The sequence below is a fragment of the Erpetoichthys calabaricus genome, chromosome 5 (genome assembly GCF_900747795.2).
Source record: "Erpetoichthys calabaricus chromosome 5, fErpCal1.3, whole genome shotgun sequence".
In the NCBI taxonomy this organism is placed as follows: Eukaryota; Metazoa; Chordata; class Cladistia; order Polypteriformes; family Polypteridae; genus Erpetoichthys; species Erpetoichthys calabaricus.
In genome coordinates, this window is record NC_041398.2 from 2,463,428 (window position 1) to 2,490,957 (window position 27,530).

General features: G+C 42.2%; 1 pseudogene; it reads left to right on the forward strand.

Moving 5' to 3' along the window:
• LOC114652498 (oocyte zinc finger protein XlCOF6-like) overlaps positions 1-25,484 on the forward strand; it is a 389,468-nt pseudogene extending 363,984 nt beyond the window's left edge.
• Positions 25,485-27,530: the final 2,046 nt, after the last annotated feature.

A 27,530-nucleotide genomic window follows, 5' to 3' on the forward strand; every position in this document is an offset into this window, starting at 1 on the left:
TAGACCTCCGAGGCAGGATTGTCTCGAGGCACAAATCTGGGGAAGGTTACAGAAACATTTCTGCTGCTGTGAAGGTCCCAATGAGCACAGTGGCCTCCATCATCCGTAAGTGGAAGAAGTTCAAAACCACCAGGACTCTTCCTACAGCTGGCTGGCCATCTAAACTGAGCGATCAGGGGAGAAGGGCCTTAGTCAGGGAGGTGACCAAGAACCCGATGGTCACTCTGTCAGAGCTCCAGAGGTCCTCTGTGGAGAGAGGAGAATCTTCCAGAAGGACAACCACCTCTGCAGCAATCCACCAATCAGGCCTGTATGGTAGAGTGGCCAGATGGAAGCCACTCCTTAGTAAAAGGCACATGGCAGTCCGCCTGGAGTTTGCCAAAAGGCACCTGAAGGACCATAAACTGCAGACCATGAGAAAGAAAATTCTCTGGTCTGATGAGACAAAGATTGAACTCTTTGGTGTGAATGCCAGGCGTCACGTTTGGAGGAAACCTGGCACCGTCCCTACAGTGAAGCATGGTGGTGGCAGCATCATGCTGTGGGGATGTTTTTCAGCGGCAGGAACTCGGAGACTAGTCAGGATGAAGGGAAAGATGACTGCAGCAATGTACAGAGACATCCTGGATGAAAACCTGCTCCAGAGCGCTCTTGACCTCAGACTGGGGCGACGGTTCATCTTTCAGCAGGACAACGACCCTAAGCACACAGCCAAGATATCAAAGGAGTGGCTTCAGGACAACTCTGTAAATGTCCTTGAGTGGCCCAGCCAGAGCCCAGACTTGTATCCGATTGAACATCTCTGGAGAGATCTCAAAATGGCTGTGCACCGACGCTTCCCATCCAACCTGAAGGAGCTTGAGAGGTGCTGCAAAGAGGAATGGGCCAAACTGGCCAAGGATAGGTGTGCCAAACTTGTGACATCAAAGGCTGTGAATACTTATGTACATGGGATTTCTCAGTTTTTTTATTTTTAATAAATTTGCAAAAACCTCAAGTAAATTTTTTTCACGTTGTCATTATGGGGGTGTTGTGTGTAGAATTCTGAGGAAAAAAAATGAATTGAATCCATTTTGGAATAAGGCTGTAACATAACAAAATGTGGAAAAAGTGATGCACTGGGAATACTTTCTGGATGCACTGTATTTAACTTTCAATACCAATAACTGTAATTAGCATTAAGCATGATGCAGAGAGCTATATGATTTATTATTTCTATATGATTTATCGTATATATAGAGAAAGAATTAAGCTTGGGTACAGTTTAAGAATGTATTAAGCTAACTGAACAAATGTAATCTAATACAGACACTAAGCTGCAAGAGTATATTTCTGTAAGACAAATGTACTAAACTAACTTTGAAGGTAGTTTTTGATATTGTATAACCAATTACTATGTGTGATGATCATTATGTGTGAAATGTAAGCTATAATAAGATTCTTAAATTGTAACTGCCACATAGCCGTTGAAGTGTTGTAACCCTGATGGTGCAGAAGAACAGGGAAGTACATGTTTTGCAAAGTGCTGTCTCTGTAACTGCCTTGCAAATTTAGCCGTAGCTGAACTGCATAGCCTAAGCTGGGTAGGACGCCTGGGACTATGGATATGCCAACAGTTCCTCTTATCTAAAGACTGCCGTGTACTTCTCCAGTACTGATCTGATGTGTCATCTTAAGCTACTTGCAGACTCTGCTTGACCTCAAATTGAACTGCCATACTTCCTTTGCCTGAAGAAGGGGCCTGATTTGCCTTGAAAGCTTGCATATTGTAATCTTTTTAGTTAGCCAATAAAAGATGTCATTTTGCTTGGCTTTTCTCTACATTACTTTCAGTAAAATGTTACACTTGAGGAAAAAACATTTATTAAACAGCCTTTTGAAACAGTAACATTTTTTGACAAGGTACTTAGAAATTGGTTACGTTAATTTAAAATGCTTAGATAGCATAAGTCTGAGACTAAAAGACATTTCTGCTTACAGCGGCCGTCGCTTCATCGTTGCAGCCTTACAATAAGAGGACAGTTCATCTTTGCAGTGGGCGTGGTGTTGAGGGCATTCCGTCATGACGTAGTAGCTACTGTATCTACCGCATGCTGCAGTTCCTCTCAGTTTGCTCGTATGTGACGCTCGTGCTCAGACTTCTTCACGGCCAGAAGATCAAGCAAAGCTGCGGAAGGTGAGACAAAGTCGAACGTGGGGATCGCGTACGGGTGGGAATGCCAGTAGTGAGGAAGACCGCGACATGCTGAGCGGCCTTAGATTTGAGGAGGTGCCTGACGCCGCGTGGTTCGCTTTTAAGTGTTGGGGATTGAGAGCTACGTGGAGGAAGCGGCACAGCAAATCGCACATTCAAGAGTTTATTGTGGATGACGGATGTCGCGCATCATTTTATCTGGTGCTACGTTAATTTATTTTCCGGTGACTGTCCCGTGAATTGTAATGCTACATCTGACTTGGCGGAGGCGCGTTAAATCGGGATTGCTTCTGCTCCCTTTGCGCTCGTGCACTTTTCCGTGCCGCTTCTCCTTTTGATTTCGCGCTTCCTCTGAAATGTGCTTACCGTCGGGCACGCGCTTGTTCTTCAGCTCACTCCCGCACGACCCCGTCGTCCATTTCTGATTTTTATCGAGCTCTGCGTGTTTTATGAGTTTTTGCCTTTTTCCTCTAAAGCCTTCATCTGCAAACTTAAAGTGGCGTCGAGCGATGTAACTTTACAGGGCGCGTTCAGGTTTCATTGCCAGCAGTTTGTCCTATTCTGAGTCCTATCTCTTCTTTTATGTATATTTCTCTTCTGGTTCGTCCTGCTTCCACTAGTGATGGTCCGCTCGATGTTCAGGTTTCGACACTGTGTCGAGCTTTCAAAGCGCCGCTTCGAGGCTTGCTTCAAATGCGCCCGTCACGTGATTTTGAGTCACGCTAACGTAATGACGTCATTGATATCTGCGTAGTCAGCAGTCGATTTGGTCACGCACTAGTCGGCTGAAGTGCTTTGGTTCAAAGCGTAAAATCATTTGTTCAACTGCTACAGCGCCAAGGTGCGCTAACCCGAGTTCAAATCCTAATTGGGTCTCGCATATATTGAAATTAGCAAAATACCCGCGCTTCGCAGGTATTTGATCGAAACATTGAAATAGAATCGTAAAATATTTAGTATGGCGTGTGTTGCGTTTACGTCCAACAGATGGCACTGTGTTTTCAAAAAAGCATGTTTTTACCTGTCACAGATGTGACATCTATATAATATGTACATAAAAACACGCGCGTATTCGAATGCAACGTTGTGTCAAAATTTCGAAGCAATCGGTGAAGAACTTTCGGAGATTTAAGGTTTTGAACAAATGAACATTTATATTTTTATTTATATAGGTGTACCAGAATCTGTATGATTTAATTATTGCTGTGCGTCTTCATAAACTATGGGAGGTTTGTAAGGAAACAAAGCACGAAGGAAACGAAGCTGCTCTTCGGTGAGGTTGAATTTTTTATCAGCGTTTAAACTGTCATAGACATGAATTACAGCACCATCATATTAGGTACACATCCAGTGAGTCACTCGTTCAGTCACTGCAGAAGGTAATATTTGAATATGTTTTGCATTTTGTGGAATGGTCATTATAGGTATGTCAGGAGTCCACATTCGCAAAACCTTTTGAGGTTGGAAAATTGTGTGCGCAGCTAAAATTTCGTTGAATTTGCTCATGTGATCTGTTGATAAATAATCATTATTTACCAACTCATTCATTGCAAAATCTGACAGTGGTAAGATCACTCCTTCCATAACACTAAACACAAACACTAAGTAGACACTAACACTAAAAAACGGCAACACCGCCGGGAAGAACACTAAATGAGATAAAGTAAAAGTCTACTAAACTTCTTTATTATAACTGCTTTATTATAGCAGGTGAGGACGCTGGCGCACGCTTGTTGTTGCCGCTCTTCCCTGTTAACAACATTTTCGCAAAATTCGCCTTAATTCTGCACTTTGCTTGTTTTATTTCGTTTATTGTACGTATAGTTCGTGGATACAGCTGACTCGAATTGCATGGATTTGGCTTAATATTTACAGATTTTATGGACTCCACTTTACTGGGAACAGCGGAGTCTGTGGATCACGGGACGAGACCTACGAACATTTCTTTGTACGTGGCGATCTAGCACCTCGGGATGATCTGTCTCCGTGATTATATTCGCTATGCTGATCTGCTCCCGTTTCATCTTACAGTACTCTACGACCGGGAACTGATCTGATGTTCATACTAACCTGGTTTATGGCTTATGGCTCCGGGGCGGTCACGCCTGAAATTACCAAGCGTTACTGTTTATGGCTGTGTATTGGAACATCCAAATCCTGCTTCCTCCTCCTGCTGTGCTTTGTGCTGCTTGCTATCGCCGCTCACCTACGCTACCACACCCGCCTGTCCTACTGGCTGCGTTGTGCTGTGCTGCTTCTACACTGCTGTTAGCTAAGTATCACTCACTATTTTAGCGCTTTGAGTACTGAGAAAAGCGCTCTATAAATGTAATGAATTATTATTATTATTAAACACTAAAGTACAAAAATGAAGTAGAAAGTAACACTAAACCGGCACACCGCGTCTACTAAACACTAAGAAACACTAAAGGAAAAAATACTATTCAGTAAGTACCGCGTCTACTAAACAGTAAATCAGTAAAGGAGAAAGGACTAACCGCGTCAGCTGCGGAGCTCAGCTCGGAGAGAAATGAAGTGAATGGGAGGGGAGATGATCACGTGACTCCAACACCCGCCTTAACTCTCCGTCCCTCCACAAACACAGCCACACTGATACCACCTCTCCTTTATATGTATAGATAAGGATTTTGTATAAAACAGTTAAGTAGTACTTGTCTGAAAGTTAACACATATATTTTGGAGACATTATGAACGATTTACATGGGGCACCTTTTTCCTTGGTGTGGAATCGTGTCCACCTAGAATCTGTAACAAATTAATGAGCATATTTTGCGTAGGGCAGCACGTATTATAACAATCCAGAATCTATTCTACCCCATGTCGATCATATCAGAGAGGCTAAGAAACGCTTCTCTAAAGCCGACATGGTCATTACACCAGTATTTGCGCAAGACACTCTCATTAAACGTTTTTACTATTCAGTGATTCCCAGATCTGTAGCTGATTTGTATTATTGATTTCCAAAAAGCAATGTGAGTAAAAGCGAGCTCTGCATAACTAATCACAACTGTCTTTAAAACAGAATCGGCGCCATCCACAGTGTCTTCTGCAATTTTAGGAAAGCCTCGGGATTTCTGCTTTAATGAGACAAAAAAGTTGTAAAGAAACTTTGCGAATTCATCCAGAGGTGAACATAAAGATCACTCAAGTACTGAGAAGAAGGAGCAGCTGGGTAAGCACATCTGGAGCCAAACTTTCGAAAAAGCACCTGACTTTGTCAGCAACATCCTTTCCTTCTGAATGCATCTTATCAAAGGCTGCGGGGGCTGGGGTGGCGGCGCAAATAAATAATCATCCGAACTGCAAAACAACAAAGTAAATCATTGATGTAAATAGAATTGCAGATAGACTAAGCTTTTGTCGTTTCTGTATTCTTAAACCATCTTCAGTCCCACAATCCCCCGCAGTCACTGTCACATTTAACGTTCTCTGCTCCTCACCTGTCGTGTCACCCAAAGCATCAACACTCAGTTTCATTCAAGGCTTTACCGTTCTTCCTTTCATAGACATAAAATAAGACACACATTCCCTCTACATACGTGTCCAATAATAATAGTAAACTGGCAAGAACGAGAAAAAGCACAAGATGGGAATATTCATGACAAGAGCCTCGACATCAGGGTGAGGATGTGCCTTGTCACCATTACGTGAGCTCGTCTGCCACCCCTCAGTTACACTGGCACACGTTACACTGCAATGGAGAATACCGACAATGTACACCTTCAGAAGTGGAATAAATCGACTGTATAAGTAGAACATTTCAGATAAACTATGAATTTTGTTAATCATAAACAATGCAACATAACTATTATATGTGTTGTTACTTTTTATTTATTCTCACCAAATGTTACATATCTACATGGGAAATGAACATGAGTAATATGTTTGTAATCATTCTCACTAAAATACACTGTCAAAATATATTAATGAGCAAACTGAGACACCTTGGCCTTTAGGAAATATCAAAAAGCGTGTGTGCTGTCATTTAGGACACAATGCATTGTTAACGTCACGCACTCTCTACTGACACGATGTCATGAAAAAAAAAGAAACAGCACAGTCCATGAAACTCACAGCCTCCTTGGTTTTTGACCTTATGATTAATTGTCAACATCAAATCAATAAAGTCATTTTAAGAAGATGACAAGTCTGCTATAGTCAGTTCAATTAACGCTCCTTTTAAAAAGTTTGCTTATACAGAATATAAAACAGAATCTCAATGATGCGGGACTCGCGAGTAGTAACGAATAATATGTGACACTGAGAAATTATAATTCCTAATAATGGGAACAAGTAAAAAGTACGACTTCCTAAAACGGACACTGTAAATGTAGGCATTTCAATAAATAATTTAGGAGACTTGTGTGTGCATTTCAATATCAATTTAAGAACTACGTAGGCTACCTGTTGTACTATAAACGCTACCTCAAGCAGCACTTAACAGTAAATAGTCTAACAGGACAATGACGGACTGTACGAAGATGCTGCGCCGCTACAATAAAGGGTCACACTGTCATTCTGCATGTTTAGAAGGCGCTGATTGGCTGAAACTGTTTATAGCGAATTGTCTTAAATTGGTAGTGCCGTATAGCGATCAGAAACGAAAAGACACATTTAGGCATGCTGGACAGTAGTTTGTTTTTCTACAATACAAATTCAGTACGACACCAGGGTCTCCAAACACACAAATATGAAGCTTATTACGTTTTACAGTGAAACTCTTTACATACACAATATAATTAGGGATGTGTGCCCCCTGCCCGACTACGGCGGACCAATCTTCTCTCGACAGCTCGATTCGCTCGCTATCCATCCAAGTTGATAATATTGTTAAATGGAGGAATTGAAAAAAAACCTTTCACAAGTGGAGGATCAACGACGCGAACCGCTGGTGTTGTTACTGAGAGACAGTTGTGATACCATTGAGCCACCTAATCGGGATAATTAACGAGCTTCACACAACTGAACTACTACTACTGTTCTTACTGTGGCAGATGTGGAAATATGTTGTTTGACATATACACGTTAAATTGGTTTAATTGACACAAGAGTATCATTGTTGTATTCTCCTAATGAAGACAAAAAATTATATTTATAGATGTATACTATATGACGTACGGTTTTGAACAAAATTAAGCGTTCCATAAAAAGATTGCACGATTTACTTAATCTTTTTATATATATAAAGTTGATATATGACAATATATCTTTGACACTATGTATCAGACAAAGGAAATCACAGCAAACCACAAGAACAATAATTACTTCTCAGCAACTACCTGAATTGTAGTTTAACTATATTAAGTGAAGTGTGTAATGTCAATACGAATTACAAAATATAACTAGAGAGTTAAGTGTCAGATAAACTCTCAGAATATAGAGGTCAATGCCTTTGAGTGTGCTGAGGCTTCACAAAGATTCAGTAACCAGTGACCATGTCTGCTCGAGACTTCAAAGCCCTATCATGATCCAATCTCAGTACTACGCATGTCTGAGGCTTCAGATACCCGTCATGATGCAATCTCAGTATGCATATCTGCTCAGTGCTTCTAACCAAGCTTGACGATTCCAGTGTGCATGTCTGCTTAGTGCTTCGAATCATTATTCATCGAGCTCCCGTTTGAAGTACATATGGCATCAACAGAGTTCGACAGACTCGACAGAATTCCCATTAAAATGAATGTTCGTGGATGATCCATACATGTATAAAATTATAAATTATACATCATACAAATGCCGACTTGTAGAATGCATAATGCTGCAAAGAAGAGCTTTAGTAATATGGTGACGACACATCTCTCACTATAATACTCTCAGAAATATCCATTCTTCACCTCATGCAACACTGAACTTATGTCATATAGTATACATCTATATATAATTGTTTTTGTCTTCATTACATACATACATACAAAACATGCATTATATACATCCACCCTGCTGAAAACAGTAGTGGTGCAGCGGTAGTGTTGCCACTCCATAATAAGGCTTGCGTGGGTTCGGGTCCCACGTCCACCCGTTATGAATTGTGACCCAATGAGTCTGTTTTTCTTTTTTTTTTTTTCCATTTAACACCAAATTCCACCGTGGACAGAGAGCGAGCAAGGCGAGAACACAAGTAAAGTTATATCAAATGGAAATGGGCATCTTGTTTTATGTCTATAACAAAAAAATATTTGAGTGACGATTTCAACTGCTACTGTAGTTGTTAATGGCGAGTTTAGTGGTTTAAATTTTTATATATTAATTTAATAAGGTGGAATGTGTTCTTACTTTGAGTGTCTGGGGGGGGGGGGGGGAGCTACACGGTAAATGTGTTAGTAACTGGGATTGCGCCTCTATAACTGGAAGATTGCTTAGGAATGATGCAGACTGGACAGCTCTCATATATGTTTTAGGAAATGTTTTATTATTCCACTGTGCTGTGACTAAGACAACTTTTTCCTGATCGTCTGTCCGGACCTTGAAGATGTGTTCACGACGGAGGGATGCTGTTGTTAAAAGCAAATGCTTTTTCGGCAGCAGGTCCAGATGTGTTTATCCCGTTGCTTTTTGTTGTTGCCTCAGTCCTCAAGAGGATCTTTAATGCTGACCTTGATCCATGAACTGCTCACCTCGGAGTGTCCCGTGTGTGTCTGTGTGTCGGTGTGCCGGTGACTGATCTGCGCCGTGTCTCTCAGCCTCTCTGATGAGCTCCGGATTGACACCTTTGAATGTTTGGTGCAGCAGAGCGAATTCAACCTGATCTACCACAGTGGGTTTGTGATCACCTTATTCAATGGAGGGGTTCATGGATGTCAAATGGTGATGAATAGAAGATGAATTAATGTAAATACATGAGCTGCCGTCTGCTATTAGTCATCGCATTTTGATGGCGATTCTAAGTGGGGATGATTCCCAAACAGATCTCTTATGCGATCCTTCTACAGTATCTCTCAAAATTATCTAGTTCAAATTGGTTATAAAGATTTCACTGAAGATTATTTTTTTAATTATTATTAATTATGATGAGTCTTTAGTTCGGATCGAACTCGGGCTAGCACTACGCTCAGAATTTGAAAAGCCACCACCTTAGTTAATTGAGCCACTGACGGCGTCTTTTCTCGTAGCGAACTCGTTACTTTTGAGCTCCAAAAAATATTGTAAAGTATTAATAAATGAAATATTTTAATACTTGATCGAATAATAACATCTGTGATTTAAGGATTTCACCTTTTCTTTCTCAAATGTGCTTACCTACATCATGGCAAAGTACAGGGATAAACCTTTATTTTCTGTCTACTCCGTTTTAATTAAGACAGACCAAAGAAAACATTTAAGGCTATTAAATGTGATCTCAAGAAAAGATGAGGGTTAATTAAAATACTAATAACGGGAGCGATTATAATGATACAGTGCAAAAGTAAATACTAATTGAAAGAGCCGGGAATCCATGAGTGAGGCGTCTTATTTTGTTTAACTCTTGCTATCGTATAGTGCATTCTGCCTGTTGGCGTTAGTTATATTTATATTTTTTAGACATCAGACAATAGAAGCTGCTGACGAACCCTTCTCTTCGTTGTCAGTCTGTAGTTGCGAAACAATAAAAGCAATAAGACTTGTAACAGACGTCATTGAAGTGGATCATGAGTTTGTGTAATGTTAATGAAAATGAGAGGTGAGTGTCAAATGCTTTGAAGCTTTGATACGATTTCCGACACAATTGCTTTAAACGTGTTGATGCTTTGTGAGGCTTCACTCCGCCCATCACTAGCTTCCACCTCAAAACTGGTCCCGCCCACACGCATCTGACACGGCATGTCTCGATTCCTATTTGTTCTTTTCCAAACCCTTCACCACACTGCCTGTGGCCTCCTATACACCTTGCTATTTTCGTTATACTGCGACGGTTGTTTCCTAAGCCTTTGTTATAAAATGAACGACAGTATCTTCACTCTCAACAGGTTTTTGTACAACATCATCTTTATTCCGCGATCCAGCAACTGCCTGTTCCTTTCAGTGGGTTATTTCTTGACACAAACGGTTGACGATGACAATGCACTCTCATTACCACATAGGGCAGTAGATTTCGTTGCATCACATTGGGACAGATTTGGAGACGTTCTTCCTGTTGTTCTTTCCAAAACAAATCGAGTTATCACAACAAGTCAGGAGTACTATCAATACATGGCAACATCTGGAGTTTATGGTGGTGAAGCTGAATTTCAAGCTCTTTCAGAGATTCTCCATGCTACCATTGTCATTTACTTCAAACACGACCCCAACATCCCGCCTTGAATTTGCAATTCCGGAGATACTCTCTTCATTTACCTTCTGTACTCAGGACAACTGGACAATGGCCACTACGAAGTCCTCCTACCGATTCTGATCATGTCTCCGCAGCAGCATATAATGTTTGATAACACCAACACACCAGTCCTCAATCATTCTTCTCTTCCACAAAACAGTACAGTTTCGTCTACTGGTACAACCTTCCTCTGTGATATTTGTAGTAAACCTTTCAAAACAAAACCCAGCCTTGCCAAACACAAGAAAATTCACTGCAATGACAAATTGTTTCAGTGTGACACTTGCACAAAACGTTTCACAACTCAGAACTATCTTCACAAACACACAAAAATTCATCTGCTGAAAAATTACCTGACTCACCACTCCGGTAACACATTCTTCCAGTGCGATTCCTGCAACAAAACTTTTCAAACACGAACCTCACTTGCTAAACACAAGTAAAGGCATTCTTCCCAACAACTATAAGTGCCAGAAATGCAGTAAGAAGTTCACTACACAGGATTGTCTGACTAAACACAACAAAACTCATTCACAAGTCTTGCAATGCGACATCTGCAAAGCAACGTTTCCAAACCAACGCAGTCTCAGCAGACATACACACAATCCTCTTCCCGTTACCACAGGTACTTCTTCACCTCATTCCTGTCTTCCCGTCCAAGAGTACAACATTGGGACTCCAGACCAGCAGTGCAAACACTGTCATGCACTATACTGGCCTGCTGAGTGTAATACATCCAACATGTACTCGAGGTGCTGCCACGACGGTAAAGTTGCTTTACCACCTTTGCGGGAGCCACCTGTGTCTTTACAACAGCTTCTTACACAGCAAACATCAGAAGGTAAAAATTATCATGAACACATTCGAGAATACAACTCTTCTCTAGCGTTTGCTTCCATGGTTGCACAGATAGCTCAATCTCCCGGCCACGGACCATACTGTTTTAAAATACACGGGCAAATTTATCACCAAATCTCTCCACTACACGCTAACACTTCTACCTCTCCAGGATATGGACAGTTGTATGTTTTTCAAGAAGTATTTCTTTCTTCTTGATTTCTCAGTTCCTTTCTCACCATTTTCCATTCCTATTCTTACACCGCCGTATGCTACGGAGCGTGTCGGCTAGTTAGAAATGATTGAAATGATTTTTTTTGTATTTTCTTATCAGGAAAGATGCTCGTGTGGTTTTACTGTCACAGGGAGACTTTGATTTGTTAAATGGGAAATAAGCTAGTGCTGCTGGATGGACACAGTAAAATCTACAGCTGGCACGGCGTTTCAAGTACGTTTTTGTGATATTTGAAATGGTATTACTTTATTTAATGTCTTGTATCCTTTACAACTGCTTGAATTATTTCTGTACACTTTGATACTTTAGCTTACTAGAGATGGCCATGTTAAATGATGAACAGGACTCAAGCCAATCATGCTGTTTGTGTCGGACCATATGAATCCATCAAAATACAAAATGTGAAAGCTGCAGAGCTCAGCAGAGCCGCGACTCGACTATTATGGGCTGGAGCTCAACTGTCTGTCCTCATTGTTTAAGGTGGCAGTGCCGCCTCGGGGGTTTTGGTGAGCAGATTCTGATGCCCATGTTGGTGAATCCCTGTTGAGCCCACTCCTATCTTACCCCTCAGACCCTCATGCCACTAGGTGGTCTTTAGTTACAATTCCTGCTGAAGTCTCTGTTTAAAGGGCATATCCATCTTGTGGTTTTCCACCTCCTCAGATGCTCCATTTCTTTTCCAGCTGCTTATCTCTTCCTGCTTTGCTGACTCAGCTGATATCTCCGTGATTTCCACACACAAGTCCCATAAGTTGCAGTTCATTAGTTTCTGGTTGAACTTGCAGATTATCCTCACTTGATGTCTCAACAGACCCTTCTGTGTCAGCAATGCTGTCAGGATCAGTAAACCCTAAATTATACCAAGTTCTGACTTGCCAGCCCAATCTAATACTTTATCTGTATGCCACCATCTCCGTCCACACATCTCACAGGTTGCCCCTTTGCTCAACTTCAACATTGACATCTTCTACAGGGGCTGAATAGGTTAGAGTCTTCTTCTCATCTCCAGTGTCTTCATTATCTGATGTAGTGTTAGATAAATCTCTTTTCATTTCTCTTACTGCTGGTGGTATGTCGATTGTCACCTTCACTGTTGAATTTACGTAGTCTAGAATGGTGGGCCCTTCCAAGAGCACCTCCACGTCTGACACATTTCACAACTCCATCCTCTCCAGTGACATCTGCAGGTCCCTTCCATTCTGCACAGTCCACTCTTTTGTCGTCCACTTTGTCTCAGATTTATCATTTTCAGAATTAACCTGTCTCTGGAGTGCTCTCCGTATTCGGTCTGAACACTCGGCTTCAGTAAATGCTCTTCTTGGAGTGTGCAGTGCTGGAATATGTGCTCCACTGACACACTCCTAGTGGTGTCTTCTAGGGCCGGTGGTCTGTCCACGAGAACACAAGTAAGATTTGGATTTCGGCCAAACACCGGCTGATATGAGCTGTACCCATAAATATTGTGCATGGTATTCTTTACCATTAGTGCCCCGTGGCGCTAATCTGGCACTAAGCAGTCACATCTAGTATTCTTTATCATTTTCTGTATAATTTCTGTGAGTATCTGATTGTGTCCCTCAGGTAGTCCATTACCCCAGGGACTCTATGCATCGGTGGTCTTTGTTTCAATGTTAAAATTCTCTGCCATCTCTCTGATTCCCCACCATTATCACCAAGTAATTTCTGAGGAGTTCCATGTACACCTATCAGAGAACAAATGAATGAATTGTTTCACAATTTCTGATGGTCTCTTTGTCTTTACAATACTTCCTGCACAGAAATGTGTGAATGTGTCAATGAGGTGAAGACCCCGTACTCCTGTTTGATGTTCATGTCAGTCTATAGCCCACAAAGCCCTAAATATGACAGCTTTAATAGACCTGCCATTGCTGTGTCCAAACATGATGGTGCCGTGTAGATAAAGTGTTGTCATATCTACATGGTGGGAGTGAAATGTATACAAATCCCCTTTTAATGAAGGTCTGCAATGCACTTTGATTACATCTGAACTGTTTGATTTATAATTTTAAAATATGAGGCAGAGGAGGAAATCAAGAGAAATGTGTCTTTGAACCAAATCTTATGGAGGGCACTGTGACCCTGAAGTGTGCTCATTATTTTTGCTGACTTTATGAAGTTAATTCTACACTTTTATTTTCACAGGGCTTTCCCATTTCACTTGTCCATACACTGAGGTGTCTAATGACCTCCAGCTCAGGGCTGTCCATATGAGAAGTGAATCTGAGAAGAGAAGGGCAGACACTTAAAGAGAGAGAAGAGTTTCCCACAGAGCATGGCCTCTGCCAGAGAAATTGGTGTGGATGAAAGAACGGTGGACATTAAAGAAGAGGACTGTGAGCAGCTCACACCAGAGGATGTGAAGCTGGAGGATCACGAAGAAAGAATTTCAGTTTTTAAAGAGGAGGAGGAGTGCAAGGGGGTGACTGCTGCCATTAAAGCTGAGGATTTGTATGATTTCTCCATTGGTCTTGATCTTCAAAAGCATGAAACTGAGCATATTTTCAAGCAAGATGCCTGTGAAGAATCTCCATCCAGTTTACAGCCCTGGTCCACTAATACGGGACGACTGGCTATACAGGAGAATTCTGCAGAGCTAAAATCAGAGTCTGAAGAGAAAATCACCGAGGGAAATGAGAGAGAAGGAGAAGAGTCACCTGGGAGTGTTGGAATAAGTGAGTAATGTGATGAAATATAAAAGAAAGAGAGTGTTTATAAATTCTAACAATGGGTGCTTTGATGTTTTTAGAAGATTGAAATGAGAGTGGAAAACACGGTTAATCGAACTTGGATAAAAACCACCTGCTCGGGCTCATAATAACAAACAATAGGTTACCTAATAAATGATAAATTAGAAAACCTTTAGTGAAAGTGATGAGCGCATGACTTGAACATCATGAAGTTGTGACGTATGTTAGGCCAACAGCGCATTACGTTCAATGAAAATTTCAAGAGTCATATTTTGTTAAAGACATGTATATTTCTTAAATTATGGTGCAGTTAAGGCAGAAATGTCCAGAAAAAGAAATAAATAATAAGAGTCAAATCCTCAGCCCTGTGCTCTAAATAAGAGTGAATTTGCTCAAGTCAGTACCCACGTAATATGTGCCTCATCTTTCTAATGGTAATCTCGTGCACTTTGACGTTAACAGTGACAAGAGCTACCTGTACGAGCCATGATGACATTCAGGGGGTCTCAGGGTCTTCTGTCAGCATCTTGTGTTCTGCTCTCAGCCTGAACTTGCTGGGGCAGCATGGCCTGGACAAGTTGGCAGTGGTGTGAAATCTTCACTTGGAGATGATCTTGGGCCTTTCTGTCTCCCACAGTCACATCAGGTCAATTTGGAGTCTCCACTTCACCTGCATGTTTTTGAGGATGAGGGGATGAACCAGAATAACCAGAAACACCATTAGCAGCCCCTATGTAGAACAAGTGTGGGCAGGATTTGACCCCAGGACACCTGAACAATAAAGCAGCTGTGCTAAACACTGTGCGCCCCTAACACAAGCGGATATATTTGTATGTTTATTTTTTAGGCCAGATTAGGTTCTAGAGGATGTAAATATCATCACATACATTACAATTAAGAAGAGAAAACTCAAATTCAGACACTTGTTTGGGTAGGAAGGCTCTGATCGGAGTCTTTAGAGCTGATATTGATCACCCGTTCCATTCCATTAGGATCTGCTGATATCAATAATACCTTTTTTTTTTCTTTTCAGAATAATAAATGTATTTTTAGCCATGCATAAACTTCACATTGCATAATAAAGTGCTACTGCATACAGCATACACAAAGAACATTTACCCATAATGCACACATAATGGAATGAAAACAAGCTGAGCAAAACAAAAGGCCTGTCTTTATCATACTCCACATTTTTCTAATAAAAGAAAATGTTCAGTTAGATATTTGTAGCCGTCGGCTATGACAAGAAGAAAACGAGACAGTCTTGGTGAATGCGTCAGGCTCTCATCTAAGAATATAATCATCTCTGCATGTTCTTAGGACAGTCTGGTCCTCCTGTCATCCACGACGAGTGCTGTCATCATGCACAGACCCTCGCTGTCCCCACTCGTATAACGAGGGCACAGGTGGGACGACAACTTTTATTGGTCCTCCAGAAAGCCAGTGTCCCAGCATCTCTTGTGGTATGAGGTTCACAGAGATAAAGATTCACCTCTGATGCTGCTGACTCAAATATCGTTTTTATCTTTATTGACAATGTCTTCATGCACTCTGCAGTTCTGTTGGCGGGGAGTTTCTTTAGATCTCTCAGCTGTCGTCTGTTGCTCCGAGTGCGTCTGTGTGGTTGAGACACCGGCACTGAACAAATTATGTGTTTGAGATTTGCAATCTGTGAAATACATGTCCTTGTACCATTGTTTAATGTGGGGAAAAATATATTTATGATAATAATATCTATTACAGAATTTGTAAATGTATAGTGACTATTCACACTCCGTGCTTATTATGTGTAATTATTATTATTTTATTTATGTCTAAAAACTAGGCTCGTACCATTGTACCCAACAATCTAATAAGAGGGCTGATTCAGTAAAACTCTGCATCCCTTTCCTCCCATCTAACTACACGTTCACTGAAAGGCTAATAAAAGGGATATTAGTCAAAATATCTATTCCCTGGCTAATTAATTATACAAATAAATCACTCATCAAACACTCACTCGCAGTTGGAATCATAGATCTAAATGATCTAGAAGGTGACATCTTCCAGAACTGTAAGTGGCTGGTTGCCCAGGCTTACGAATTCCACTGTTTTTACTGTCACAGTAAATCTTTGGTGTTCTTGCTGTCAGTGTTATATGATTGAGTTTTCTAAGTGCTGCCGTTATTGGAGGCCGAGTGAGAGTAGGTGACTGAGCTAGACTAAGCTTGGTGGTCGCCTCAGCCTTTGAACAGCTCGTTCTTCACACCAGTCCCTTCTGTGTTGACTTCTCAGATGCTGAATAAGGTTTGTATTGTTGAAAGTGTTAGCAGAGAATCCTCCATGACTGACTTCTTTTTGCACATATATTACAAAGCACAAATTTGTTATCTCTTGTAGGAAGGCAATAAAACTGTTGGACAGGTGAGGATGTGTTTCTGTATTTTGGTAATGCTGCAACTTTGTCTTGCATGCTTTTTATTATTCAAGATCAGATGTTAAGGTCAGCTAATTTGCTGATCATCTGCTGCAGTCCATGAGTCCCTGTCACTTCCGGGTCAGATTAAAAGTCCTTTTCTTCAACCCGGAAGCACGTTGTTCCCTCCGGTCATATGATCGTGACGCACTTCCGGGCTATAGGGCACATTCAAGTACTTGGGTCTCCCTGCAGCGTACCCTGGTGGGCCCCACGGTGTCCAGCAGGGTTGGGAATAAATACTCCATTGTCCATGATTTCCGGCTGGTCTTTGGGGCACTCCCATGCTACAGGGAGGGCTCCATCTAGTGGCCTGGGGGTATTGGCTGGGATGAATGGCCGGCCATATCTCACAGTCCCCCCCCACCCCATTCCCCTTAGCGGAGACCACTGCGACAGAGCGGCCAGCCCAACGAGGGACGTCTTCCTCCAGGAGGACCATTCCATCTGGCCCTGGCTGTGTTGTTTAGACTCCCCAGAGAACCTAGGGGGAATGGTGTATCGGCTGTCCCTCCAATCCCGTGTCCTCCGAGGACAACTTTGCCATACGTGGCCCGGCCGACGACAGTCATAGCAAAGACGTCGCCCTCCTTGTTGTCTTCCTCCACAAGACTGGGAACTCCATCAACTCCGCCCTTTTCTCCATCGAGGGAGGTTTTATGGCCGCCTCGATATTCTCTGCCCTTCTTTTCTAAGTTGTCAGGAGACCCACGTTTTATTTTTGGGGTCTCCTGCTTATTCTGGGGCTTGTGCACAGTTTGGGTCTCTCTATTGGAAGAAGAGACCCCCTTTGCTGTCTGTACGCCCGTTGATCTACGTTTCTTCGGAGGCGGCGTCATCAGCACCGCATCGCTCTGGGTGACAGCATTTTTCAGCTGCACCGGTTTGATCATCGCTTCCCCCCCTTCTATTACCACCGTTAACACATTCATAACACGGGTCAGGGTCTTGAGGTCCGACTCGCTCCGGGAAGCCGCCTCATACAGCTGTCCCGGCTCGATCATTCCTTCCCCGAACCACTCGGTTTGCGTTCCCGCTATCTATTGTTGGGCACACAGTGCTTTGGCACCTGCTGTTTATTAACCATGGGGCCTGATCACACTGTGTCCCTTTATACTGTACGGTATGGGTTGGACTTACTTGTACCGCCTCATTAATCAAGACCGGGGCTTCTCGGCCTAATCGCCGCAGGTACTCCTCCATTCTTCTCAGCGGCGCTTCGGCTGTTGCTCCCAGCTCCTCAACTTGTCTTTTTAATCCCATCAGCATCTGTAATAAACTGCGTACGGGCTCGATTACCTCCTCGAGTGCCCGCAGTCCACAAAGTTATTTACTTCGGCCGGAGGTAAGTTTGCTTCCGCCTTCTCCTTACCTGCCGGCCGGGAGCCAATAAGCATGTCCGCTCCTGGCACGTGCTCGGTTGGGTTTCATGGAGGTTCTTGGGAATTGGAGTCTTGCATTTTAGAGGGCCGAAGCGCCGCTACCGGCCGGGAGCCAATGAGCACGTCTGCTGTCGGCACGCGCTCGGTTGGGTTGCGCAAATGCTCTTGGTAATTGCAGTCTTTAGAGGAATGGGTGGCCGCTACCGGCCAACTGTGATCCGCCTTTTCTAATTTAACGGCAGACCATTCAGTCACATCCCGCTCCTCTTTATCATCATTTATATGCGGCGTTGCTTCGCTCACCTCCCCTTTCCCTTTCAGGGAGTTTGGATCAATCAGGGAAAAAACGACCTCACCAATCTTCTTGACCTTGACCTTCACGATCTTGACCTTCTCCTTCCCGAGATCCTTCGTGCGAGATCACATGTCCCGATTTGGTGAATAGGACAGTCTCTTCCTGGCCAAGTGACGCCGTGTTTTGCTTGTGGCTTACCCGTCCTGCCCCAGGATAGTCCATGTGAGTACTGTCGACGAATAGGCTTTGTCCCTCTAGACTCTTAGATAGGCCCGACTTTTCTCTACCGCGGCCATCTTGCCTGGGTAGGAGATATGTGTCCGTCTTATAGTCCGTTTCGCACCACTCGGCCTCTGCAAAATAAGAGAATAAGTTCCCGGTGCAACGGGCGTTGTCCCGGCACATACCTCCGGCTTTTGATGGCTTGCTTCGAGCTCCAGTGAGGTAGTCCCCTGACAGTCCTTTTGTTGCCGTAACACACGGTCTCTCTCGGCAGCTATCCGGGCTCTGTTTTCCTCACTGCTCGTCCATACTGTCACCGCCTCGTATATGGCCTGTTTCTTTTGGAAGTGCCCATTCTTCTTCCTTCCCATCTCTAGCCAATATGAGACGAGGCTCATCACCGCCATACTGCTTGTAGTGAGTGGCGTTTCTACCTCCGTGTTCGTGACCGGTACCTTCTTAGGGTTTTCTGCTATCACACTGTTTGTTTTAAATTCAGGTCCTCTGCCAACCGACGGCCAGAGAATCCTGCTGACTATGCCAGTGTAACAGTAGGGGGTGCTAGAGCTCCCTTGAACCCTCAGATACCACTCCAAACACCAGGTAAAACTATAATTATTATTTATTTTATAATAATGTGCACTAAACACCCTCCACTCCACACTACACATACAAATACACTATAATAATCAATAATCAAACCAATCCTCCTCTCCCAAACGCGTTGCCACCCTTTCTCCCAGCTCAGCTCAACGTCGGGGCTTTCCCATAGTCCTTTTATACTCCCCGTCCCGGAACTGGCTCCAGCCCAGTAGTCCATGAGTCCCTATCACTTCCAGTTCAGATTAAAAGTCCTTTTCTTCAACCAGGAAGCACATCGTTCCATCCGGTCATATGATTGTGACGCACTTCCGGGTTATAGGGCACATACAAGTCCTTGGGTCTCCCTGCAGCGTACCCTGGTGGGCCCCATTGTGTCCAGCAGGGTTGGGAATAAAAACTCCATTGTCCATGATTCCCTGCTGGTCTTTGGGGCACTCCCATGCTACAGGGAGGGCTCCATCTAGCGGCCTGGGGGTATTGGCCGGGATGAATGGCCGGCCATATCTCGCAACTGTTTCATTTATTTTAAAAGGTGGGTAGTGGTTAAGAATTTGGACATCAAATCCTGAAGTTGTACGCTGAAATTCAGCAGTTGACACCATGTGACCTCGAACAAGTCACATGACCTGTCTGTGCTCCAGTTGGAAGAACAAGAGAAATGTAACCAATTCCTTCTGAAATGTTGTAAGTCGACTTGGATAAAGGTGTCAGGAAAAAAAATTAGTTATTATTTGTGTTATTTCAGATTTACTGAAGAATGACAGCTTCTCTCCACCTTCATTTGGTCAGCCCTCTCTTCAGTACAATGAGAACGGTATGAAGAAATCAGCAAGAGGATCAGAGTACGAGACAGCAGCCTTTTTACAGTGCTGTTCTCTCCCTGCTACTGGAGTAACACAGACAGAAGCCATCAAAACTGATCAACAGCAAGAGGAGAAAGAAATCCAAATTCACGCTGGAGAAAAATGTTGTTTGGAATGTGGCAAACAATTCACATACAAAAGTCAACTTAATAAACATATGAAGATTCACACTGGAGAAAAACCTCATTGCTGTTCAGAATGTGGTAAGTTGTTCTCAAGGAGAAGCAATCTTCAGAGTCATAGAATAATCCACACAGGAGAAAAACCTCATTGTTGTCCAGAATGTGGTAAGTCGTTCTCAAGGAAAAGCTATCTTCAGAGGCACAGAAGAATCCACACAGGAGAAAAACCTTATTGTTGTTCAGAATGCAGTAAATCGTTTTCATTGAGAAGTGAATTTCAGTTGCACAAAACAATTCACACAGGAAATAAACCTCATTGCTGTTCAGAATGTGGTAAGTCGTTCACAAGGAGAAGCTATCTTCAGAGGCACAGAAGAATCCACACAGGAGAAAAACCACATTGCTGTTCAGAATGTGGTAAGTCATTCTTAAGGAGAATCTATCTTCAGAGTCACAGAAGAATCCACACAGGAGAAAAACCTCATTGCTGTCCAGAATGTGGTAAATCGTTCTCAGTGAGAAGCAGTCTTCAGAGGCACAGAACAATACACACTGGAGAAAAACCTCATTGCTGTCCAGAATGTGGTAAATCATTCTCATGGAGAAGTGAACTTCAGTCGCACAAAACAATTCACACAGGAGAAAAACCTCATTGCTGTTCAGAATGTGGTAAGTCATTCTTAAGGAGAATCTATCTTCAGAGACACAGAAGAATCCACATAGGAGAAAAACCTCATTGCTGTCCAGAATGTGGTAAGTCGTTCACAAGGAGAAGCAATCTTCAGAGTCATAGAAGAATCCACACAGGAGAAAAACCACATTGCTGTTCAGAATGTGGTAAGTCATTCTCATGTGTAAGCTATCTTCGGAGGCACAGAAGAATCCACACAGGAGAAAAACCTCATTGCTGTATGGACTGTGGTAAGTCATTCTTAAGGAGAATCTATCTTCAGAGTCACAGAAGAATCCACACAGGAGAAAAACCTCATTGCTGTCCAGAATGTGGTAAATCGTTCTCAGTGAGAAGCAGTCTTCAGAGGCACAGAACATTACACACTGGAGAAAAACCTCATTGCTGTCCAGAATGTGGTAAATCATTCTCATGGAGAAGTGAACTTCAGTCGCACAAAACAATTCACACTGGAGAAAAACCTCATTGCTGTTCAGAATGTGGTAAGTCATTCTTAAGGAGAATCTATCTTCAGAGACACAGAAGAATCCACACAGGAGAAAAACCTCATTGCTGTCCAGAATGTGGTAAGTCGTTCTCAATGAGAAGCAGACTTCAGAAGCACAGAAGAATACACACTGGAGAAAAACCTCATTGCTGTCCAGAATGTGGTAAATCATTCTCATGGAGAAGTGAACTTCAGTCACACAAAACAATTCACACAGGAGAAAAACCTCATTGCTGTTTAGAATGTGGTAAGTCGTTCTTAAGGAAAAGCAATCTTCAGAGGCACAGAAGAATCCACACAGGAGAAAAACCTCATTGTTGTCCAGAATGTGGTAAATCGTTCTCATGGAGACGTGAATTTCAGTTGCACAAAACAATTCACACAGGAGAAAAGCCTCATTGCTGTTCAGAATGTGGTAAGTCGTTCTCAAGGAGAAGCGACCTTCAGAGCCACAGAAAAATCCACACAGTTTAAAAATCTCATTGTTGTCCAGAATGTGGTAAGTCCTTCTCCTGGAGAAGCGACCTTCAGAAACACAAAAGAATCAACACAGGAGAAAAACCTCATTGCTGTTCAGAATGTGGTAAGTTGTTCTCATGTATAAGCTATCTTCAGATCCACAGAAGAATCCACACAGGAGAAAAACTCTCATTATTGTCCAGAATGTGCCGAACAATTTTCTGACAAATGCAGTTTTCAGTGGAACACAGAAATTGATACTGGAGAGAAGCCATAATGTGGTTCTTAATGTGGAAAAAAGTTTTAAACATTAGCTCTTTTCAAGTAAACACAGAAACTCCCACTAATGCGAAAATGCAGTATGTATGTTCTGAATATGGCAAATGTTGTACAAGCCAGAAAGGTCTTTATCCACATGCCAAAATCCATACTGAAGAAAAATCTCATTGCTGTTCTGAATGTGAGAAACGATTCTTATGTTTAAGCTTATTTCAGTGCCACATCAGAACTCACACTGGTGATAAACCTTATTGTTGTCCTGAATGTGATAAGCAGTTCTCACAACAAAGCACCATAAAGAGACACATCAGACGTCACACCAGAGAGAAACCTCACCTTTGCTTGGAATGTGGCAAACAATTCTCACACCTCAATTCTCACACCTCAATTCTCTGTATAATCATACAAAAAGTCATACTGGAGAGAAGCCATACTTACAGTTGTACTGAATGTGGAATGTTATTCTCATATAACGATTCTCTTCACAATCATAAAATAATTGTTTCTGGTAAAAAACAAAGCTGTTCTGCCTGTGGCAAGCTTTTCTCAGACAGCACGACTCCTAAAGGTCACATGAGAATTCACGCTGGAGAGAAACCTTATTGCTGGCCAGAGTGTGGCAAATGATTCTCACGTCCAAACGCACTTCGCTGCCACAGAAGGATCCACACTGAAGAGAAGCAGTACACCTGTTCTGAATGTGGTAAAGGGTACACTTCCCGAAAAAGTTTTCAGAGATGCATGCAAAGTCATATTGGAGTAAAGCCTGTCCCAGAAGTGACAAATGATCTTTCCATTGGATTTTCACCAAAAAAAATGAAGAAAAATCTTCTGAATGCGGTAAAGGACTCCAGTTGAAAGTAGTTAATAAGCACATAAGAATAGTGGAGAAAACACTGAAGGTGGCAAACAGATCGTAGATGTAAGGTAACCTCAGAGCCACATGTGAACTCACACTGGAATGAACACACAGGAATACAACACATATTTCATAAACAGGAAGAATCTTCTTCAACAACTTATGGGTGCAAGAAAAAACCTCATTGTTGTCTTAAATGTGGTAAAAGCTTTTCAGACAGCAGTGACTTTCGTATTCGTAAATGACTGGCTTACTTGTGGTAAGCCTCTTAGCTGTTCTGAATGTCGAAAGTGGTCCTCCTGTATCAGACGTCATCAGCAACATGTAAGATTTCATGAAGGACTCAGAAACTGTACTGCCAGTACGTCAGCCACACAGGGACTGATCATCTCTGCACCAGTGCTGTGACATAAGATGGTGAACAATACAAACACCAGACAACAGCATGAGATAGCAACAATACTGTGTGGTGATAACAACTTCAACCACAGAACACAACTGAAAAAGTTCAATGTACTAATAAAAAATGAAGAAGACAAATCAAATCAAATCCACAGTGCAGTGCCAACTACCAGGAGGTGCCACTGACAACAAGTGAGCTTGTTGAACAACACTGAGCTTTGGAGATGGGGCCTTATCTGAGTAGCAATGAACTTGTACCGTCTCTGGGATGTCATCTGATGGCTGACACCTGAGCTGAGTGCAGACAGCCGTTCTTAACCCTGATAATGAAGAAGTCATTTAGTGACGTCAGCTGACAGCCAATGCTGTCCAATCAGATACTGGGGAGGGACAGTTGAGGAGGACAGGAGACTAAAATGAGAGCCGTCACATGACAGACCAATGTAGAGGGACTTTATAAGACTTTTACACTAATTTAGATTATCATTTATAAATGATAAGAGTCTTTACAAACCAAACACACTCATCAGCTGTGTGTCAAGGGTGAGTCCAAAAGTGGGAATTTAAGAAGATCGAAATACAAATAAAATGAAACATTCAGGGTTCAAAGAGAAATGTTTAAGACCTGAGGAGGGAGCCACAACAGCATGCTAGGGTTAGCACAGGGGACCACAGTTCTGAGGAATATCAATTAATATATAGAAGGAATATTTTTTAAAATAATAATAATAATATTATGAGAAATGGGACACCATAATGAATGCAAAACACAATGAAAATGAAATGAACTGATTTTATTGTCAGACATATAAAATAAAAATGGAAGACAAAGCAGAAACACACAAGGATCTCTGCTGACCCAGCTGTTCATTTGATAAATTAACTTAAAAATATAACGGATGTCCCTTTGCTCCATGTCAGTATATCTTGGGGTGGTGTGTGAAGGACGCTCTATACTCCGAATGTGTTGGTTCAGTTTCAGTTTGAGTTCAGCACCTTCTTCATATCGATACCCAAGACAACGTTTCTTCACGTCGAGACTACAAGCTGGAGGCCACAGGAGCTCAATAAACTCCAACAGCAGGATGGACGATTAGAAAGCTCTGCTTTGAGAGAGTGTCAGCTACACAAAGCTTCGGCTTCATTTACTTGACAGAAAACTCCAAAAGCAGAAGTGGCCCCTTCTGTACCCCCACCACTGAAGGTCAAATGTGACCCCCTCACTACTCAGCGTTGGTTCACTCTGCTTGGACTTTCTGTATTTTGTAAGTTTATGTTTCATTTTTTGGCCACACTCTTTTTACTTTTTGTTTCATTGATGTTCTCAAATGTGTGAGTATAGTTTGACTCTTACAAGGACTTATCTAAAAAGGGCACATTGGTCATGAAATGCAAGAAGGTAGAGAAATTTAAAAAGTGTATACCACAAAATGAAGAGGTGACATCGATGAAATACACTCAGTGGCAGAGGTGACGGGGACAAAATCAGAAAGGACAGCACAGAAAAGACAGGTACCAAATGAAAAACAAAAGAAGAAAGCTGATTGGTGGAAAGACCTGTCAGTCACTCCTGAGTGGACTGTTGAGGACAGCTGTGGCATGCAGACTTCAGAGTTCATGTGTTTTTGATTTCAAATCTGTGACCATGCACTGAATAAGCCTGTTATTTATCAGTTAGCATGTTCTGAAACTGTAATGTCATCACAAAGATCACACAAACACGTAATGTGACATTTGTGATCAATCACTGTTGTTGATTTTTATGTCACCATTCATCAGCCCTGTATAGAGTGCCACTTCCAGATCGGCAACCCCACTGCACCCCGTAGCACATTTGGAGTTTGGGACTGGAGCACAAAGTGGATGGCACTCTGAGAAGGACAGACTTGTAAGACGTGAACAAAGCCAGCTGCCCTCCCTGGTCTGTCTTCATTCAGAAGGACTCACCTGAGTGGTGGGATTGTTCTGCGGCGCTCCTGTTAGCCGACATTTCATCAGCTTGCTTTCTGCGTTTCATCTGATAACCAGCAGAGTTAATCAAAGATGAGCCAGGCCTGTTACAATGTGAACGTTCTTGACATTTTGCTTTGCTTTAAATAATTTTTCTGCGTCTTTACTTTGAGTTCTTGGAGGTCTTGTACATTAGAGATTATTAATACATGAGCATTTGGTGTTAATAATGAATTGACAATTAATAAACTGTTTTTATTACTAAATTGTAAGTGTGGCCTGTTGCCATTTTGTAGCTTTATCCTTCTTGACTGTGTTGTTAGGACGTGTTACACTGTTGCCTCCCTAGAATTAAGTGCCACATCACCGACGCTCGGCCTCACACCCTTCATCACACGTGAGGCAGAATCCAAGATTGAGGATCCAACTGTTAATCCCATTCCCTGCTTTGCCAGTCCCTTGGCTGTGTGTGTATCGAGGTGTATGGCTGAAGCAAACCTCTCCTCAAGGAGTCTACAGCACCGGTCAGATGAAGAACTTGACACTTTGGGTTTAGACATAAAACTGAGAATACCTCACGCTGGATATGCTGTAGACGAGTGAAAGGAGTCTGGTGGGGTAGACTGAGGTAATAAGGTAAGTACAGTTAGACACGTTCATAGTCATTTTATGTTTTAATATTTATTTATTTTTTATTTTTTGCCTTTGTTAAACAAGGTACAGTATTGTGCTGTTTGGTGGTATAGATGGCTTCTCCTGAACGGTAACTCTTCATTACACACACACGCCTGCTTACCATCACCGTTTTCAAGAACACACAAGGCACATGGAGACTATGACTGTTTCCTTGTTTAATTTAGATCAGTGGGGTCCAACGTCAATCCTGGAGGGCCGCAGGTTTTCATTCTAACCATTTTCTTAATTAATGACCCATTTTTGCTGCTAATTAACTTTTTTCCACTTCATTTTAATTGACTTGCTATTTAAGGCTCAGACCCCTTATCTGTTTCTTTTATTCCTTAATTAGCAACCAACCAGTAATGAAATACAAAATGACCCGAGACATGACCAGATAAACTTTGCTGTCATACAGTATCAGAAAATAAAGAAAGATGAAGGTCTCGGTGACGCTGATCTGCTTTCTGCTGTGGTCAAACGAGAGCACAGCCATGGAATTAAATAACGAGTTCAATTAACAACAACAATCAGCTTCTAGTTAAGAAACTGGTGGGAGTGACACTGGTGGGAGTTTGATACCCCAACTGGTCATGTTGATACCCCCTGGCTGGTCAATCGTTGGTTCACTTCACATCTCATTTTTATTTGGCTGCCATTTAAGGAAATAAAGAAGCAATTCAGAGGATTCTTCAATTAACAAAGGGAAGGGAATGGAAAAGAAGTCAATTAACAGCAGAAATTGGTTAATGATTAAGAAAGTGTCAGAAAGGAAAACCTGCAGCCACTGCGGCCCTCTGGGGTCAGAGTTGGACACCCCGATTTAAATCAGGTATCAGCAAGAGTGAAAGGGAAGGTCTACAGGACGGTAGTGAGACCAGATCCATAAATATTTGGACAGAGACAACTTTTTTCTAATTTTGGTTCTGCACATCACCACAATGAATTTGAAATGAAACAACTCCAATGCAGTTGAAGTGCAGACTTTCAGCTTTAATTCAGTGGGGTGAACAAAATGATTGCATAAAAATGTGAGGCAACTACAGCATTTTTTTATCACAATCCCTTCATTTCAGGGGCTCAAAAGTCATTGGACAAATTAAATCAGTGGAAATAAAATGTTCATTTCTAATCCTTGGTTGAAAACCCTTTGCTGGCAATGACAGCCTGAAGTCTTGAACTCCTGGACATCACCAGATGTTGGGTTTCCTCCTTTTTAATGCTCTACCAGGCCTTTACTGCAACGGCTTTCACTTGCTGTTTGTTTGTGGGTCTTTCAGTTTAGTCTTCAACAAGTGAAATGCACGCTCAATTGGGTTAAGATCAGGTGACTGACTTGGCCATTCCAGAATTTTCCACTTCTTTGCTTTAATAAACTCCTGGGTTGCTTTGGCTGTATGTTTTGGGTCATTGTCCATCTGTATCATGAATCAATTTGACTGCTGTATTTAGCTGGATTTGAGCAGACAGTATGTCTCTGAACACCTCAGAATTCATTTGGCTG